General features: G+C 42.4%; 1 non-coding gene and 1 pseudogene across 1 annotated transcript; both read right to left on the reverse strand.

The window, feature by feature from the left end:
* Nucleotides 1-2128: 2128 nt before the first annotated feature.
* LOC132232208 (small nucleolar RNA SNORA51) lies at nucleotides 2129-2260 on the reverse strand. The gene has a single exon (XR_009452346.1). It is a non-coding gene; the product is annotated as a small nucleolar RNA SNORA51 (small nucleolar RNA).
* Nucleotides 2261-7148: 4888 nt separating this feature from the next.
* On the reverse strand, nucleotides 7149-7915 carry LOC132229409 (TCF3 fusion partner-like; annotated as a pseudogene).
* Nucleotides 7916-20845: the final 12930 nt, after the last annotated feature.

Consider the following 20845-nt stretch of genomic DNA (forward strand, 5'->3'; position numbering starts at 1 on the left):
CAGTTGGCTGACCATCATCCCATGTACCAGGAGGTCACTGGTTCAATTCCCAGTCAGGGCACATGCTGAGTTGCTACTCGATTCCAGATGCACAGTGTGGGGCTTACAGTAGGCAACCTATCAATCGATATTTCTCTTCTCATCCATGTTTCTCCCTCTCCCTTATTCACTTGTTGGAATCAATAAAACATATTTAAAAGGAAAAAAGACAATAATATTATACTATAACTATACAATGTGATTAATATCACTATGTCAACAATCATTACAATATATAAATGTATCAAAGTAGCATGTTGTACACCTTAAACTTGCACAATATTACACGTACAATTTATTCAATAAAAATAATACATAAAGTACCAGTGCTGATTAAGACTTATCAATAGGTAAATTTAACTTCTGTAAAAACAGTTAATTTACAATACAACATGAAAACTGCATGTAATTATGTAACATTAAATGTGGTGTGTGTGTGTGTGTGTGTGTGTGTGTGTGTGGTGAGACCGACTTAGAAGTATGTTTTTCAAGATATTTATAGTGGTTAAATCTGAATGTTAGTATTTTAGGTAATTTTTACTCTATTCTTTATTTTTTTAGTCCTCATTAAATTATTAACCATAAGCATGTTATGAATTGAACTAAAATTTGTGGAGAATTAAAAAGCTAAAATTTGGGAAATGGTAAAGGCAAAGGATACGTTTTCATTTGTCCCTTTCATTTCTCTACTCTTGCTTTTATGGCAAATGTGGGTGTTTGGAGGTTTTCCTGATGATTGCTGAAAACCTCAATTTTGATTACCTACTTTGAGAGGTAAGACAGCAGGAACCACCCGGCCAGGTGTGGCTCAGTGATTGAACCTATGAACCAAGAGGTCATGGTTAAATTCCAGTCAGGGCATGTGGTCAGGATACATGCCTGGGTTGGGGGCTCAATTCCCAGTAGGGGGCGTGCATCTTGATGTTTCTATCTCTCTTTTCCTCTCCCTTCTCCAATGAAATAAACAAAAACAGATTAAAAAAAAGAAAAAAAGACATCAGGAGCCTTTTGGTATTGAGTCATTTTGCCTGGGAGGGGGAAAATGCTCCAGGGCAAGGTGAATGACAAGAACTAATTAGATTTTTGACATGTTGCTGCTCAATTACATAAATTTGACCTGCTGTGGCAAGGTTGCCCTAGTAGGCTGCTGCTTGGGGAATACCTCATGCTCAGTCTTTTTCTAGACCAGTGATGGCGAACCTTTTAAACTTGGCGTGTCAGCATTTTGAAAAACCTTAACTTAACTCTGGTGCCGTGTCACATATAGAAATTTTTTGATATTTGCAACCATAGTAAAACAAAGACTTATATTTTTGATATTTATTTTATATATTTAAATGCCATTTAACAAAGAAAAATCAACCAAAAAAATGAGTTTGCGTGTCACCTCTGACACGCATGTCATAGGTTCGCCATCACTGTACTAGACTGACTTAGCCCCTTGCTATTTAACATGTGGTTTGTGAAGAGCTGCACAGCTCTCACCTGGGAGCTTATTAGAAATGTAGGGTCCTGTGTCTGGCCTCAGACTCCTGACTTAGATCCTGGGAGATTCTTAGCTGCATTGAAGCATGGGAATCAATGGCTTGGAGAATGCCATGTATCCTGATTATCTCTGAAACTGCATGGAGGTTAGGGAATCAGAGAAGGTTAAATGGAAAAGCTCCATATTCACAGAGGAGAAATGGGACTGAGAATTACCTGACTTAGAAGAAGAACTAAACCAGACTCCTTGCCACAAACCATACCCTGGACAAATAAAGGCTCCACAACCTACAAAACCACAATTCAGAGATGTAAATTGACAGCTCTAGTTAGGAATCTGAAAACAGTAATATTTAGGTGAGAAATTTGTGGTAAGACCACACTACTTGAATGTTCTCTGTAGTCTCTTCGGGGTGCTCATTTCCCAGCTCTTAATATAGTGTCTGGCACATAATAAAACGTTCAACAGGCATTGTTTTTAACCCAATAGAGAATAAATTAGATGACCAAGAAAAGAAAATTAGGACACTCAGAGTGTGGCAGACCAGCTGAAAATCAATGCTAAAGAAGGTAAATCCAGGATTTGGGTAAGATTTTTTTTCCCCAATGTCTCCCCATTCACAATACAGACCAGGCAAAGAGCCTGAGCTGAAGTGTATATGGGGCAAGTTTACTCTGCCTCCTATTTCTGTACAGTCAGTGTAAGAACACAGCCTGTGGTAAGCACCAGGAGGCCAGGGTAAGATCTTTCGATTCCTGTTCTATGTCCTTTCCTGGTATTGGTTTTCCACTTTTGTTTCCCTTTTTATCTGATTTTCTAAGTAATAAAACAGATCCAATGGGAAATTACAATGATCTCAAAAGCTTCCAAAATGAAAACTAAAAAAAAAAAAAAAAGTCCCCATCGTTTCCTGCTTGGTAAAATTATCAGGTTAATGTGTGCTTTCTTAACAAGTTAAGTATGCTTGGGGGTGAAACACCACATTTGCGGGGGAGGGGAACCCACTCACAATTATCAACAACAAAACTAAAAATCATAGAATACCTGGAAATAGACTTAATAAATTCAGTGTAATTCTAGTTAAAACCCTGGAAAAACAAAATGTCTTTCTTTAGGAGTTGGTACAATGACTCCAAATTTCATCTGGAAGAATAAACAAGAGGATATAGCCAGTAAAATTCTGAAAGAGAAGAGTAATTAAGCGAGATTTGTCCCCAAGATAGTTAAGCATATATGAGACAGTATCTTACTAGTGAATTTAACGTGTAGTTTAAATTGCATATTAATGACATTTTTATAACGTTGAGTCTTTCTGGCTAAGAAAAGTATGTGTCTCCCTTCATTAATCTATTAGTATATGTCCCTTCATAGAGTTTTATATTTTGTACATATTTATATCTTATTAAATTTATTTCTAGGTACTTTTTGGGATTGTGTTAGTTGTTTTCTTGCTGTCAGTCTTTGTGTTGCTGCTACTATGAATGGATTTTTTCCAACATATTTTCCATTCTTTATAAAAAAACAATTCAATGTTAGGAAATTTAACCAGCAGAAATACAGAAGTTAAAGATGCATACACACAATGTTTCATCACAGCATGGCTTCAAATAGTAAAAATAAGGATTTGATAAGTAAATTATGTATCTATACAGTGACATTCTATGGAGTCTCTATACAGTGACATTCTATGGAGTCATTTTTTAAAATGGCATGTGGATATAATGAATTGACATATCATAAAGAAAAAGAAAGTTTCAAAAACAGCAAGTAAAATATACCATCTCTTTTTTTTTTTTAAAGATATATATCCTCCTATCTAATAATAGACAAACATGGTAATTAAGTGTAACTTTGCTGCCCTTCCCATTGGCTAATCAGGGAGATATGCAAATTAACTGCCAACCAAGATGGCAGCCAGCAGCCAGGCAGCTGAAGCGAACAGGAGGCTTGCTTGCTCCAGTGATGGAGGAAACCAACATTCCCCGCCTGCCGCTGCTGGCCTCTGAGCTGCACTCTAAGAAACAATGTTGCAATTATAGAGGCTAAACAAGCTCCAGACACCTGCTTTTAGCCAGCTTCAGCCTCAGAGCTTAGAGCGGCAGTGATGGCAAAAATGTTTCAATTATAGAAGCTAAACAAACCCAGATAAATGCTTTCAGCCAGCTGCAGCCTCAGAGCTGGAGCTGGGCCAAAGACCTGGAGCCAGCTCTCAGCTCCAGTGACAGCTATAGAAGGTAAATAAATCCCAGAATAAAAAATAAAAAACAAAAACAGAAAAAAAGAAGAGGCTGGGAGCTTCAGTTGCCTGCCAGCCTGAAAACGGCCCTCAGCCCCTCACCCAGACTGGCCAAGCACCCCAGTGGGGGCCCCCACCCTGAAGGGGGTGTGACCAGCTGCAAACAGCCATCAGCCCCTCATCCAGGCTGGCCAGGCACCCAAGTGGGACCCCACCCTGATCTGGGACAGCTTTCAGGGCAAACCAGCTGGCCCCCACCCGTGCACCAGGCCTCTATCCTATATAGTAAAAGGTTAATATGCAAACTGACCCTAACAGCAGAATGACTGGTCACTATGACACACACTGACCACCAGGGGGCAGACGCTCAATGCAGGAGCTGCCCTCTGGTGGTCAGTGCACTCTCATAGGGGGGAGCTCTGCTCAGCCATTAGCCAGGCTGATGTCTGCCAGTACAGCAGTGGTGGTGGGAGCCTCTCCTGTCTCCTCAGCAGTGCTAAGGATGTCCGCCTGCAGTTTAGGCCTGCTCCCCGCTGGCAAGTGGACATCCCCCGAGGGCTGCCGGGCTGCCAGAGGGATGTCTGATTGCCATCTTAGGCCCAATCCCCTGGGGAATGGGCCTAAGCCAGCAGGTGGTCATCCCCTGAGGGGTCCCAGACTGCTAGAGGGCACAGGCCGGGCTGAGGGACCCTCCCCTCCCCCCCCCCCCGAGTGCACAAATTTTTGTGCACTGGGCCTCTAGTATATATATATATATATATATATATATATATATATATATATATATATATATAAACTCATTTGTACTGGATCAGTAATGAAATATTGTCCGGCACTTTATTATGGCTTGTATTTCACAAACAAGGAAAGTAAAGTAAGGCATAAATAGATTAAGTAATTTTCTTAAGATCACACATTATAGCTGGATATAAAACTCAGGTATATCTAATTCCATGCTGGTAACCTTTACCTCAGATGTGGTGTGCATGTGCATGTGTGTGCATGTGTGGGTGTACAAAAAATATTTCACAAACTTATAATAATTTTCTCTGAAATATGAGGTTATAAGAATCCTTATTATCTAATTTATGCATGCCTACAATGTTTGCATTTTTAAATAAAAGTTCACATTATTTTGTAATTAGGAAAAATAAAATATTTTTGTACAATGCTCAGTTTATAGCAAGTATTGTGGTTAAGTTGAGAGAAATAAATAAATAAATGTTGATTTCATTCATTTTCTGACTTTTATCTGAAATGTTTCATGTGTTTGATACCCAGAATAATTTAACAGGGTGAAAATTGCTTTGAATCACAGTCAAAGGTCAAAGGTCAATTCTTTCTGTTAGTGTTTGAGGCAAGAATTTTTAAAACTGACCTATAACTAGAATATGGGGAAAAGGCTTTAATGTTTCTTAATTTTATTCTTAAATCCCCATTTAATTAATAAGAATCCTATTTAATAAAGAGGAAATATGCAAATTAACCATCACAAAGATGGCGGCACCCGTAGCCACAAGATGGCAGTGCCCAGTTCCCTCAGCCCTGCCAGAGTCCCCCAGTCCTTTCAGCCCTGCCGGGGGGTGGAGGGTGGCAGGCATCCTGGCCATTCAAGGCTGTCTGAGGCGCAGATAACCAGGGCTGGCCGAGGCTTGTGCTGCCGGCAGTGGCAGCAGCAGAAGTTTGATGGGGGCATCACCTTCCCTTGATCGCCAGGTTGCCTCCCACCCCTAAGGGCTCCTGGATTATGAGAGGAGGCTGGCTGGGCTGAGGGATGCCTGCTCCAGTGCATAAATTTTCATGCACCGGGTCTCTAGAAAAAAAATATAAAATTGAAAATTAGTAGCATGCACTAAAAATAAGCCTTATTATTAAAGACTACTGCTGAAAATAATCAGTGGTTTCACAAGCATTTTCAGTGCCAGAATTTGAATGTTGCTAATGAGAAAAATGAAACTATAGCACACTAAGTCAATTATGTGATTCTATCAAGTCTCCAGGAAATAAATCTCATAATGCTTAGCCAGGAAGGTATGTGATTTCCAAGGCTACAGCTGCACATGCCATTAATAATCCAATGTTCTTTATTGCTACAAATAAGGAAAATATTATATATGTCTAAGTACTTTTATACTGCTTCTTTTTCTCACCTTCAGTACATTCCTGAGATGAATTTTGAGTTGGTATTTATATATCCATTTTACAAAGAACTGACTCCCAAAGAGATGAACTCTCACCCAAAGTGATTTTAAATGCCACCCAGACATGTTCTATTTGAAGACCAATGATTTTCCATGAAAGGTAGCTCTGATTTTTTTTGGTCTACAAATCAGAATACTCATCAAATAGATCACTTTTAAAAAGTAAAAGGATTATGTGAATTTTCAACTACTTCTACATGATATAATCATTCAAGAAGTCATTAAGTGGCATTTAACTGTTTTAAATGTAAAGGTGGATGAACATCTATCGTTCACATGAGTGAGCTTTCTATGTGGGTGTTGATGTCCCAGAGGGGTGGATAAATACATGATACATGAGTATAGTGAAATTCAGTGGTACAGTCTTGTTACATGTTCAATGTTTGCTATAACTTATTTTAGTTTCCTGTATATTTGAAAATTTTCTTCATGTTATAAAAATATAATAAAATGTGAAAAAAGGCAAAACATTTTAAATGAAGATTTAAGTCAATATATTTTAGAAACTAATGTCTAGGCTTACAAGTCACCTACATCTATTTGAGAAACACACTTATAAAAATTACTAGAGGCCCGGTGCACAAAAATTTGTGCACTCGGGTGGGTCCCTCAGCCCACCCTGTGCCCTCTCGCAATCTGGGGCCCCTTGGGGGCCCCTTCCCCTGGCTGCTGGCACCAGTTTTCCTCTGGTGCCCAGAACCCAGGCCTTCGCTCTTCGCTGGGAGGGGCCCACACGTTGGGCGAGGGGCTTAGCTCTTTTAAAAATACTTCTGAATGTTTGGTAAATAACCCTGTAGGAATCTACTTTCTGAAACATGCTGGTTGTTAAGGGCTGATTTGGGTAATCAACAAAATGTATGTTAAAATCCTAATCCCCAGAACCTCAGAATGTACCTGTATATGGAGATAAGATCTTTAAAGAGGGGATTACATTAAATTGTGGCAGTTCCAGTGGGACCCTTAGCCCATCTCACTGAAGTCCTTATAAGAAGAGGAATGTTGGGGTCCAGCCCCAGCAGGTCCAGAGGTTCCCAAAGAAGGAATGACACAGAGGCAGCATTCAGGTTATCATCATAGCCAGGTTCTCTTTTTATTGTCCTGTTACATCTATATTTATACTATTTGATCCTATAAATATGCCTCTATAAGCTTTTTTTTTTTTTGCATCGGGTCGGTTTATTGGGGGTTAGTCAAAGGGGGAGCTGGCTAGGGTGGGGTAGGGCAGCAGCTTGTCTGGCCCCCGAGAAACCCAACTTAAGTCCAGAGCCTTGAGGGCTTAGAAGCCAAAGTCTTCCTCCACCTTTATCTGCACGGAGGCCAGCTCCGGAGTCAGCGGGACTCCTGCCCAGTTCCCTTCCTATGGCACTCGCCGCCTCTTCCAACTGCTGGGCCCCTCGCCAGGGGCCGGGCTGCTGGCTTCTGTGGGCGCTGGCGTCCTCCTGGGCGGGGACAGCCCCTCTTTCTCTGGAGGCTCGTTCTCAGCGTTGCCTGGGGTGGGGGCGTCTGTGCCCTGGCTGCCCTCGTCCTCCAGTAAGATGGTTAACTGGCTGGCCCGGTAGTTGTCACCGTAGGAGTCCAGCACCTTCATGAGGAACCTCCACTCCTGCTGGAGTCTCCATGTTATCCTCTATATCATCTGATGGAGCCTGTTCAGGACCCGCTCCTTCGCCTGCTCAATCTCCCTGCAGCACTGATCCAGCGCCTGGTACTTCCTGCGATTGAGTTCCTGTTGACGCCGCCCTTGCTGGCCTCAGGCTGCCTCCTCCTCTTCGTCTCGCTCCTGGAGGCTGGAGCTGCCCAGACCCCCAGACACGAACTCCACTTCGGTCTCAAGCTCGCTCTCCAGGATGTGACCACCTTCAGCGGAGGCAGCGCCAGCTCCCAGCTGGGAGGTGCTGAGAACTCCTCAAAGCCCACAGCTGCCATGGACCCTTCTCTCTGCTCCAGCTCCATTTCTCCCTGGCTCCGGACGCAGAACTTCCAACCTTGCAAGCCTCTAGTTTAAAGTGGCTTGCGAAACTACAGCCCATCTGATTTCACAGCCAGGCACCCAGGCCCTGGCTGCTAAGCCTCCTGGGAGTTGTAGTTCTCTATTTCCGGCTTGCCTCCCTCGCCCCACCCCCACCCCAGTCCCAACTGAAAGGCCCTGCTGGCTGGTCTAACCCTGTGGCCAGGCATCTGAGTCACCTCGGGTCTTTATTCCTGTCCCGACACCATGCCATCTGACCATGGAGACTCTCCTCTTGCGAGGCCCCTGGGTCTCCTTCTGGGTCTCCTCAGCCCAGGCACTGGATCGCGTGCCCCAGCAGCGATACAGCCCTGGTGCCTGGGTCTCCTTCTGGGGCTTGGCTGTATCGCCCCCGGACCGGATGGCGTGCCCCAGCTGCGACGCAGCCCGGGCCCTGGGTCTCCTCAGCCTGGGCACCGGATTGCGTGCCCCAGCGGCAAAAACAGCCCCGGCGCCTGGGTCTCCTTCTGGGTCTCCTCAGCCCAGGCACTGGATTGCGTACCACAGCTGCAACTCAGCCCCGGGCCCTGGGTCTCCTTCTGGGGCCTGGCTACGTCGCCCCCGGGGGACCGGATCGCATGCCCCAGCGGCAACGCAGCCCCAGTGCCTGGGTCACCTTCTGGGTCTCCTTCTGGGGCCTGGCTGCGTCGCCCCTGGGGTCCAGATGGTGTCCCCAGGCAGCTATGCAGCCTGGCCTCTGGCCCCACCTCTGGGTGTTCTCCCATCACCGGTGATCAGTGATCTGAGAAGCCAGGCAGACATCCGCCTCTTCCCTGCCCCACCCAGCTTCTCCCATTACTGGCCCAGGGCCGGCAAAGGCGGCCAGGTTCTCTTATCACAGAAGCCGGCAAAGGAGGCCTGGCTTCTCCGAGCAAAGGCAGCTCGGTTCTCTGGCTCTTGGCTGCCGCCTGGGTTTCCGATTGCAGTCAGCGGCAGGCAGCTTCTTCCCTCCTTCCCCTTTCCCTCCCAGCATTGCGCCTATGTTGGCAGTTAACTGCCAATCATAGTTGGCAGTTAATTTGCATATAGCCCTGATTAGCCAATGAAAAGGGTATCGTCGTACGCCAATTACCATTTTTCTCTTTTATTAGATAGGATATTCTAGGAAGGCATTGGTTACCTTACTGTATTTCTTTGGAAAATATTGACTTGTTCACATTGTACTATAGCCTCACTAATGAAACCTGAGATTATTTGTTCTCTGCTGGATATTTGAGAAGTATATTTTGTGTTCAGGATAATTGATGACTAATGAATTTCATTACTATCCTTGTCAGCAACTAAATGGACATTTCCAAATTATTTTCTTTTCAAATAATTTTAGAAATTTAATTTCTATTTCATTCTCTTTTCAAATAATCTCACTAAGGACAATTTGGAGAGAAAGAAACACAAAATATTTCCCTTAATTTAGTATGTCTGAGGTAACCTTGCCATCAAGTTTGATTGCATTGCCCTTTTTCTGTTGCAATGGAACAAAACTACTTCCTCTGTCAAGGCAACACGCTCAAATGACAGGCAGCTGGCAGTGCTGGCTGAGTTAGCTTGCCTTGGTTTCCTCCATTCCACTTGTCTTTTGACTTCACAGTTCAAGGAGAGAAGGCAAAAAATACACAAACAAAAAATCCTAAATACTCCCAACGTGTTACTCTCAAAGGAAACACTTTGGGTCAATCCTCTTAAAGAATAAATAACAGTCTTTTTCAAATGACCATAATAACGAAGTAGTTTTGCTTTATAAAAAACTTTAAATTGATGAAAGATGTTTTCTCTCTTTAGCTCTATTGTCACATGGGTATAAGCTCAACAAGACAGGCAGTCACTGCACTTTGTTCTTTCTTAAACTGGGCTATAGGAGAGGCCACCTTGTTTGGTTTCTCCTACTACAAATGATGCAGGTGACTTCTGTTTGTGGAAGATCTGAAAGCTCATTAACAATTCCTTGTTGATATTTATATACTAGTCAAGGCATTTTCTGATTTTTATGTGTTTAGCAGGCTTTATGTCATTTACTGTTGGGAGCAAACCCCTGTTTTAATGACTATTTCTAATTCTCTTAAGAATAGTTCCATTGAATTTTTAACAACTTTTGGAAACCTGAGACTATTTGTGAAAGTTGTTTGCTAAATTATCAAATAATTATTATGAATGATGCATTTAGTGTAATTTAGTCAATAATATAGGAGGGATGACCAGGCTACTGACATAAACATATATGAAGGGAAAGTAACAGAGATTATTGGGTCATTCTCAGGAATCCAAAGAGATAGATGATGCAGAAGTGAGGGAGGTTGATGGATCCTGGAATCCAACACAGAATCAGTGAGAAATTCCTGAAGAGAAGGCACTGAGTCTTTGTTGAGTCATTGTTGCTCTGTATACAGCAGGAATGGCAGCTGAGAGCCAGGAAGTGAGGATAGGGAACCGAGTGGGGAGCACATTTTACTTGCGTCCTTATCTCTCCTCCATTACTTTGTCTGCTGTCATGGAGCAGAAACACTATAGCACCAGCCTAATGCTAGGTAGAGGAATGGGAGACATCAGACAAACTCTAGATCCTGGTTTGGGAAGAAGGTGATAAAAATGGTGAGATAGCCGTATCCGGTTTGGCTCAGTGGATAGAGCGTCGGACTGAGAAGTCCCAGGTTCGATTCAGGTCAAGGGCATGTACCTGGGTTGCGGGCACATCCCCAGTAGGAGATGTGCAGGAGGCAGTTGATCGATGTATCTCTCTCATCGATGTTTCTAACTCTCTATCTCTCTCCTTTCCTCTCTGTGAAAAATCAATAAAATATATTTTTTTTAAAAAAATGGTGAGATAACCTGGCAAGCCCTCTGCACATTCCCTTCTCCTCCCACTCCACTTCCACTTCCACGATTGGCTAGATAATTTTAAGTGAGGAGGTTCTTCAAAAAGAGCAGTATTGGGCAGAGGTTCTGGGGGATTCCTGAGGAATAGGGCCACTGTATGGCAGGGTTGGGTGCTGGAGGCAAAGACCAACACGTAGCTAGTATAATAAATCCAAGAGGTCCGTCAGAAGGCTGATGGACCTTGGGGTTTTATCAAGGGCTAAAAGCTATGCACCGTTTGTTCTGTAGAGACAATGGTGGCTGTAGGCAATCCCCTAACCTGATAATCTTTTACTGTTCACAAAACCTTACCTTTGATATGTCTGTTTGGTTTGCTAAAGGGCAAATGTATATTCTAATAAATAAAAAGCAGTGGGTCTGGAGATTCAGAGAGTCACTCCACTAGAGAGTAGGTTTCTGTCTGCTCCCTTCCCCCAGCCCCCACAATGCCTTCCAAATTTATATTTCTTATCTAGTATATCCATTTGCACATGGCCCCTTCTCCAGATTCTGAATCCTTGCTGAAAAAGGTTGTGGCATTTCAGTGTGGAGTAACTCAGATGCAACCTCAGAAGCTCGCCACTCTGGGCATAGGCCCCTTCACCTGCCTAACCTGAGGAAGTATGAGCCGGAGATGAGTCCTTTGTCCCTCCCTCTGTGTGTACATCACCAGCCAATACAGTTTATTGATCCAACAGAATATGTGCTCATAGAGAAAGTAAGAAAACATCTGCAAAGCACAAGCAATATAGAAGTTAGATCACATATGGAAAACCTATGCTAAGTAAGTAGAATTAAGGAGCATAGAGAACCAGAATTTAAAATAAGCTTAATATTCATAGAAGGCCATGGGAAAGAATTCTTCTTTACCCCTTCCTAGCTTCTAGTGATTGTCACCAATTCTTGATGATCCTTGGTTTATAGCTGCATCACTCCAATCTCTGTCTCCATCATTGCATAGCCTTTTCCCCTTTGTCAGTGTGTCTCTGTGTCTCCTAATCTCTCTCCCTGTAAGGACCCAGTCATTGCATTTAGGGTTTACCCCAATCCAGTATGAATTCATCTGCAAAGACCCTATTTCCAAATAACTTTATAGTTATTAGGGGTTAGGACTTCAACATATCTTCTTGGGGTGCACAATTCAACCCACAACAATGGTATATGCTCAAATATTTAAAATAATAATAGAAATATGCAATCAAAAACCACTAATGTAAAACTGGGATAAGTACCATGGGAGATGTAGGCATACATGTGGCTCCTGGATTGAGCATACTAGCAACCTGTGGGTGATATCACCAGCTTATAAATTACCATAATATATGTTGAAAAAGTTAAATGCCATTACACAAGTCCTGAGGATATTGAAAGGCAGCTCAAAGGAAAAGGGCCATATCCAGGTGAGAGATCATGAAAGACTGTGTTAAGGTGATGATATTTGCTTTGAGCACTGATAGCATTTCATCCAGAGAGATGAATACTCTATCAGATTCATTTCTGGCACAGGCACTGTGCCCAGGAAGGGACAGAAACACTAAATGTAGTTTTGTTTAGAATGATGGATAGAAAAATAAGATGAGATCAGATTGCAGAATCCTCTGGAAACTAGAAGGAACGTTTTATTTTGTTGTTGCTTTTCTTTTCTGGGATTTTTATTTCTCTATTTGGTGGCAATAGAGAGCCACTGAATGTTTTTGAGGAGAGTGTTATTCTGGCAGCAGTGTGTTGTGGTGGTTGGGAAAGTGGAAAGGCAGAAGATGGAGGAAAACACTGTCTAATCTTTAAACCAAGGAGAAATAAGAGCCCAAAGATGGCGTAGAATAGAAAGAAGCAAAGTGATTTGAGGGCTGTTACAAAAATAGGAGAAAATAACCTGACAATTGATTATATTGAGAGACAAGCTGAGAGAAGTCAGGGTCTTGAATAATCAGAAGACCAATAATAATGGGCATAAAAACAGAGGAATCAAGAGAAAGAAACTGTTTGAGGTTGAAATTTTTATGTATTGAGATTTAGAACCAGAAAATAAGGATGTTAGACAGAAAAGTAAAGAATCAGGCATAGCGTGCAGGTATGACATCCAGGTTAGAGATGTAACTTTGGGAGTCATCTGCTTAGATCAGTGGTTGGGAAACTGAGGCTCGAGAGCCACATGCGGCTCATTGGCCCCTTGAGTGTGGCTCTTCTACAAAATACCGACTTCTGCACATGGACCACGAAGTTTCAATTGCACTGTATGTCTGCGCCCGCACATGGTATTTTGTGGAAAAGCCACACTCAAGGGGCCAAGAGCTGCATGTGGCTCGCGAGCCGCAGTTTGCCTACCACTGGAAGGCGACAACTCTGGGAGTCTATGTGACCTCGAGGAAGAAAATAACAAAGAAAGCAAAGATGGGGTGGGATAGAGCTAGAGACCTTAATTTAACTTTTTTCTCTTTAGTTATCTTTCATACCCTCTAACAGATTTTATGAATATAATTGCTGAAGGATGCTTTTGTAGTTAAACAGTTCTTTCCTCTACAACACATTGCTTTTCCCCTGCTTGCTTACTCATTGTTTACTCTTCGCTTAGTGGATCAGCTAATTTCAAACTAATTGCATAGATGGCCACAGAGAATTCTGGGGTAAGCCAGCAAGAATATTCTCTCTCCCCTACTTGTACAGGTGGGCAGCCTGGAGTGAATTCTGAGCACTACATTTGGCCATCCATCAGGGACCCTACTTGGCTGCTTTCTGTGAGTGGTACCAGAAACTAGCATGAAGCATGAAGAGGGTGGGAAGGCTGTGTCTACATTGGAAGAATGGGCAGTTTCTCTGTGTCCTTTGCTCCTAAATCTGAAATTACTTTCTTAATGGTCAGCACACCCTCTTGTTTCATGAACGTATCCTCCAATTTTTCTATTTGGTTTGTAGGCTTACCTTTCTCACCTGCTGGGAATTGGCTGGGAGTAATTGACTTCCCTCTCTGTAACCTGCTTCTTATCACTATAGGGATCTCAGGCTGGACAAGTAGCAAATCCGAATGCCATGATGTGCTGCCTAACTACAGAAAATAATTATATGTAAAACTAATGTACCATGTGTCTCAAGGGAGAGAGGGCACTTTGATATTTGTTGATTTTTTCCCTTGCTTGCCTCAGGTCCTTCTGTGTTAAGAAGAAGAAATGTCAGTGCCTCCAGTTTTCTTTGCTGGAGCATCAGAGAGCAACAAGGTCCCCAGCAGGATCTCCTGGCACAGCAAGCTCAAGCTGTGCAGAGAGTCAGGCAAATTACTTCAGAGCCAGCCCTGCCATACACAATGGTGTTTCAGGCAGTTTAAATCGTGATCACTCCCCCACACACACCTCCCCATTTTCACCCAAATCCCAGCCACCTTCCAATGTGGGCAGCCCTGATTGGAATACTAGGTGCAAGGAGTTCATTTTAACCCATAATATCAGTAGTAAAAGGATCCTAGTTCCCAGTGTCCAGTTTAGGAAAGGGGAATAAGTCCCTTGTTCAACAATGAATTCAGGCACTGGTCCAAGGGATGGAAATTAGAAACACAATGTACAGAATAAAGACCAGGCTGGAAAACAGAATGGAATATAATTGTGCACAACAATTTAAGAGAATGAGTATACTTCTCCCTTAAATTGGAAAATTGGAAAGGTAGCCCTATTTTGAAGACCATCTTCTTCACTTGGCATATAAGCATAAGAAGTAGCAGGAATTCTAGAGGGCAACAGTCAAGCATAAAGACCCCACATGTGAATATCCCATCAGAGGAAGCAACAATAGTCAAAGCAATACCATCGGAAAACAAACAAAAGTAGAATGGAAATATGAGGCCATAAAGTGCTCAAACAGCAAATGCAGCTCCTGTGGAGGTTTCAATGAGGATGAGCTTAGTGGGATATGAGGCAGGGTAAGAATAACTAAGGTTAGAAAGGGTAAAAGGACTGTAAATTGGGAAAAATTTTAAAAATGAGAACATATACTTTGGACATAAGTTGAAAAGGCAGAGCAAAAAATACAGATTGAAGAGTCTGAGGGGAGAGAGCTAAGGTGAGAGGGCAGAAGAGCAGAGTATAGGATGCAAACAAGGACAGGAATGGGAAGAGGCATACAAATTAGGGTGGGGGTGTGCATGGGAGAAGGGTAAGAGTTTGAAGAAAACACATGTGAGCACAACTTTGAAGAGAGAAAGTCCCTGATTCAGATAGATCACAAGAACATGGTTAATAGATTACTGATGAAAAACAGTTAACTAATTATACAACTTCGTTTCTTAAAAACTTAAAATTTTGGCAGGAAAAAAAGTAAAATTTCAAATTATTGAAAGTGATTAGAAAAAAAAGTCAGTAATAGGAAATATGTCATCTTAACTTGCTTCATGTTCTGACCTGAATTTCACCCAGCTCCCCAAGTCTACTGCGGTTACTGCTTTTATTAGTCATCAGTTAGGTACTTGAACAGATTGAATTTATATCATAAGAGGCAATGAGCCTATTATATAATACAGCCTATTTGTATTTTTTTCTCCTCCACAGCTTCTGAATAGAGATAGGCTTTTTTTGGATTAAGTTGACTTACTTAGATGTGACCCTCTGGTGACATCATCCCACAAGACCCCAGCTCCACCCACTTATTAAGCTTTCTTCCAATCATTAAGCTAGTCCTAGGTCCCGGAGGGCAAGGGTAATAGGGAGAAAAGGGGGTAACAGGAAAAAGTGCTTCTACCTTAGCCATCACAACTGCAATGTCACTAGAGGGAAATTCTAGAGCCCAGAATTCACTTAGAACAATATTGCAGTATTGGAAAGAGATGATGATGGTCTGTGTTGGGGTGGAGGATAGAGCAGAAAAAAACTGACAAATTAGGAAATACTTAGGGGGTATTGTAAGAACTAATTGGTTTGGGATAAGAAAGAGGAAGCAAAAGATTTATGGCTTTAGCAAATTGATAAATATGGTGCTTGTTACTAACATAGAGAACAAGGAGAAGGAGTTTGCAGGCGAGTGAGATGATTAATTCAGTTCTGAATATATTGAGTTTGAGGGGCCAGAAAGACATCAAATGGGACTATCCAGCAGGCAATTAGAGATTACATCTGAGATTCAGGAGGCAGGTCATCCTGGAAATACAGACTTTGGCGTTAGCAGAATTTAGGTGGCAATGAAAGCTGTGGAATTGCATGAAAACTCCTAGAAAACCATAAGAAATCCATAAAGGTAGAAGAGCAAAGGGCTATGAGAAACCCCAATGTTTAAAGAACTGGTAGAAAGAGGAGTTTAGAAAACTAAACGATGTGGTAAGAGAAGTGGAAAAGAAATGAAAAGAAATAGCTGTAATTAAAACTGAGCTAAGAAAGTGCTTCAAGAGTGACTGAAAGATGGTGGCAGGGCACACAGCAGAATAATTTTTAGATCTTTCTCAATTTCCCAATTAAAAGGATATAGTTAGCCTGGCTGGTGTTGCTCAGTGGTTGAGTGTCAACCAAGAGGTCACAGTTCAATTTCCGGTCAGGGCACAATCCCAGGTTTCAGGCTCAATCCTCACTAGGGATCATGTAGGAGGCAGCTGATCAATGATTTTCTCTCATCATTGATGTTCATATCTCTCCCTCTCTGAAACCAATATATATATATTTAAAGGAGCTAGAGAAACTAAGTTGCAAAACCAAAACATAGTGACAACATGTAGAACAAGATTCAGTGACAAGACAGCTTCAAGAACCCCAAAATATGAGGGAGTGACAATAAACCATTAACAGTCACAACACCCACATGGTCTCAACATCTGTGTGGGAGAAAGCAGATGGAAGCGACAGGGCCCCTGGCAGAGCTGAGAATAGGAGAACCCCAATTTAGCCAAAAGGAATTCACTGCAAAGCACAGTGGGCCAGTTTGAGAATAGCAGCTGAAATGGTTAAGGGTTCCCTCACTCTGACACTCTTTGTTTCTGAAATGGAGGCACCCACAGAAAGATGGTATTAAGGAGTTGTAGCAGCATTACCCTCTGAACCTGGGGGACCCACATTAGAGAGAGAAGCAAAATTAAAACTGGACATCTGAAAGACAAGTCTGGCTCAAAGTACCAAAGGGAAACAAAACCAGAAAATCTTAGAAAACAAGCCACTGAAATAAATGTATGTATGTATGTATGTATGTATGTATGGTTAATTCTCATCCAAGGATATTTTTCCATTGATTTTTAGAGAGAGTGGAAGGGAGCGGAAGAGGCAGAGAGAGAGAAACATCAATGTAAGAGGGACACATCAATTGGTTGCCTCCACACGTGCCCAGACCAGAGTGGGGGATGAGCCTACAGCTGAGGAATGTGACCTTGGCCAGAATCAAACCTGGACCCTTGAGGCCCCGAAGGTCAATGCTGTATCCACTGAGCCAAACCAGCCAGGGAACTAACGAAATTTTTAAACTAAAGGTGAAAATCATAGAAAAATTATATAAAATTAGAAAAGTGATCAGAATAATTAATTTGCTATAAAAATGAGTAACAGAAAATTACCAAGTTCTAATTTTTAGTCTTCATAAGACAAAGAAGAATAAGAAGCAGAGCAACATCCTACAGAGAATAAAAGCATGCTAAAGGTATGCTTAAAAGTTGATCCAAATGGTTACATGTATAAAATGACCTAAAGACATTAAGAAAATTACACTTGAAATGAAAGGTAAACATTTCTCAAAAATAGAAAACATCAAATGAAGTCAGAACTCAAAAATAATTAGAAATAAAAGGAAAAAAGTCATTTTAGAAATGAGGACCAAACTAGAAGGAACAAGCCTGAATAAATACAATAGATAATGCCTGAAAGAAATAAGAAGTAGACATTTTTTACAGTCATTATGCAGTTTGTATGAAAGAGGAAAGGGATAGGCATATACAAAAAAAAAATGTTAACTGCTTAGGTAATGATAATTGACTAGAGGCCCGGTGCACAAAAATTTGTGCGCTCGGTGAGTCCCTCAACCTGGCCCATGCCCTCTCGCAGTCTGGGACCCCTCAGGGGATGTCCACCTGCTGGCGTAGGCCCACTCCCTGGGGGATCGGGCCCAAGCTGGCAGTCAGACATCCCTCTGGCAGCCTGGGAGCCCTTGGGGGATGTCCACTTGCCAGCAGGGAGCAGGCCTAAGCTGTAGTCGGACATCCTTAGCACTGCTGAGGAGGCAGGAGAGGCTCCCACCACCACCGCTGTGCTGGCAGCCATCAGCCTAGCATGTGGCTGAGCAGAGCTCCCCCTGTGGGAGTGCACTGACCACCAGAAGGCAGGTCCTGCATTGAGCGTCTGCCCCCTGGTGGTCAGTGTGTGTCATAGGGACCAGTCATTTCCAGCCGTTCTGCTGTTATGGTCAATTTGCATATTACCCTTTTATTATATAGGAGTGTCTGGCCAGCCTGAGTGAGGGGCTGATGGCTGTTTGCAGGCTGGCCACAGCCCCTTCAGTGGGTGGGTCCCCACTGGGGTGCCTGGCCAGCCTGGATGAGGGGCTGAGGTATGTTTTCAGACTGGCCACAGCCCCTCCAAGGTGGGGGGTCCTGCTGGAGTGCCTGGTCAGTCTGGGTGAGTGGCTGATCTGATGGCAGTTTGTAGGCTGGCCAAGCCCCTTCAGTGTGGGGGTCACTGCTGGGGTGTCTGGCCATCCTGGGTGAGGGGCTGAGGGCCGTTTTCAGACTGGGAACAGCCCCTTCAGGGTGGGGGGTCCTGCTGGGGTGCCTGGCCCATTCTGGGTAAGGGGCTGATGGCTGTTTGCAGGCTGGCCACAACCCCCAGCCACCCAAGCTCCCAGTGGAGGCTGGCTGGAAGCAGGAATCTGGGATTTGTTTATCTTCTATAATTGAAACTTTGTTGCCTTTAGCGGAGGCCACAGCCGGCTCAGGGCTGGTGGGAAACTTGTCTTCCTTCATCGCCTGGGAAACCAAGCCTCCTGCTTGCTCCAGCTCCGTGGCTGCCGGCCACCATCTTGGTTGGGTTAATTTGCATATAGTCGTTCTGATTGGCTGGTGGGCATGGCTTATGGCATAACAAAGGTACAGTCAATTAGCATCTTTGTCTTTTATTAGTGTAGATGATAGTAGCATTAGTATTTTTATTCTGAGACTGTGTGTATAATATGGGGTAGTAGGGTTTCTCAATTTTGGAACTGTTCACATTTTAAACCACATGATTACTTGTTATGAGGGCTGCTCCTATGCATTTAAGGTTTAGCAGCATTACTGGCCTCTACCTCTTAGATACCAGTAGCCCCAGTGCCCACTTCCTTTCCAATTGTAGCAATCCAAAATGTCCCCTGAGGTATAAAAATCACCCCTGGTTGAGATCCACTTGGATATTGACTAAGGGAAATGAGCAATCATGGGCTATGTGAACCATCCCCTGTACCCTTATAAATCAGGATTCTTGATATAAATGAAAAGAAATACAGATTACAGTATATACAGTGAGGAGAGAGACTGTAGCACTCAGATTGTAGTCTTAAAATATTATTTTCCATTAAAAAACAAACAAACATGGCTTGTTGGAGAAACACTGACTCCAGGTTTGGGGCAGAAAATGTTCAAAATAATCCTGGAATACCTCGGCATACCAGATGCCAAAATAAAAGACAACTATCATGTCAAAAAGACTCAGGATCTAACTTAAACAGGCCCTCCCTGGCCAAAGTTCAAGCAATCAATTTGCTCTTCAATAAATATAAGATTTGCTATAGATTATAAATCATTAAATATGTTTAAATCTATTAGTTCATAAGAATATTTTTAAAAATGATCTTTGGTTCTATTCATAAGATCATATAAACAAAGTCATTATCTTGAAAAGTTATTAAAATATGAATCAAGAATCTATGTAATGAACAAGATAAACTGAAGAGCAAAATACATCCAGGATATAAATACATGGTACAGACTGATGAATCTCAGAGGGAGTACAGGGGTGGCGAGAGATTAACTGGGGGACCGATATGCATGGCCCATAGACACAGAAAATAGTATGGTGAAGGCCTGGGAGGGGTGGGTGTGAGGTGGAGCGGGGTCAAGGGGGGAAAAAAAAGCTTTCAACAATAAACATACATTTTTTAAAAAAGTATTTATCTATCTTTTCCTCAATTAACCAAATAGTAGGACAAACCAACATAATAAATCTCCTGACAAAATGCACTGAAAAAGACACAACATCCTGTCTATTATATTCCTCCCAAAATAAATAACCTGAATTCTAATGGTTAGGAAATAAAAAATTTCCCCTAATGGTGAGGAAAATCCAAAGTAAAAGACATTCTGAAAATTAATTGATATTTATTTTATAAAATTGTCATGGTCAAAAAAGATTTTAAAATGGGTAAGGAGTGATTCCAGATTAAGGAGACTAAAGAGATATGACAACTAAATCCAAGAGTCCTCTGGGATTGGACTCAGAACATAAAAATAAAGTAACTGTCAGGGACATTCATTATTAGGAAAATGATGGAATTTGAATACAGACCATGGATTAAATAATAGTATTGTTATGAATGTAAAACTTGATGATTTTGATGATTGCATTATGGTTATGTCAGAGACTGTCATTGCTCTTAGGAAATACACCCTGCAGTATTTAGGAGGTCAGAAGTGTGCTATCCTTCCAATGTATTAGAAATGATTCCTATGAAGAGATGGGAAAAGGGAGAGGGAGAGGGGCAAATGGAGCCAAATGGAAAAAAATGGTGAATCTGGATACAAAGTATGTGGATTTCCTCTTATCATTGCTGCAACATTTCTGTCAGTTTGAAATCACATCAAAATTGAAGTCAGAGGAGAGAGGAGGATGGACCCATGGGTGGATAGAGGTTACTGAGGAGGTGAGAGGGAACAAGACTTAGAGCATGTGCAGAGGAAGGACCTTAGATGGAGGAAGGACACTTAGTTCTTTGTAAAAAGCAGGAAAGGGGAAAAGATGGATTCTCATGTGCATTTTCTATGTTGGTTGAACGGATGGATGAAATGATTGAATTTATAATCTTATTAGTAAAAAAATAAATCTTTG

The sequence above is a fragment of the Myotis daubentonii genome, chromosome 3 (genome assembly GCF_963259705.1).
Source record: "Myotis daubentonii chromosome 3, mMyoDau2.1, whole genome shotgun sequence".
Classification (NCBI taxonomy): domain Eukaryota; kingdom Metazoa; phylum Chordata; class Mammalia; order Chiroptera; family Vespertilionidae; genus Myotis; species Myotis daubentonii.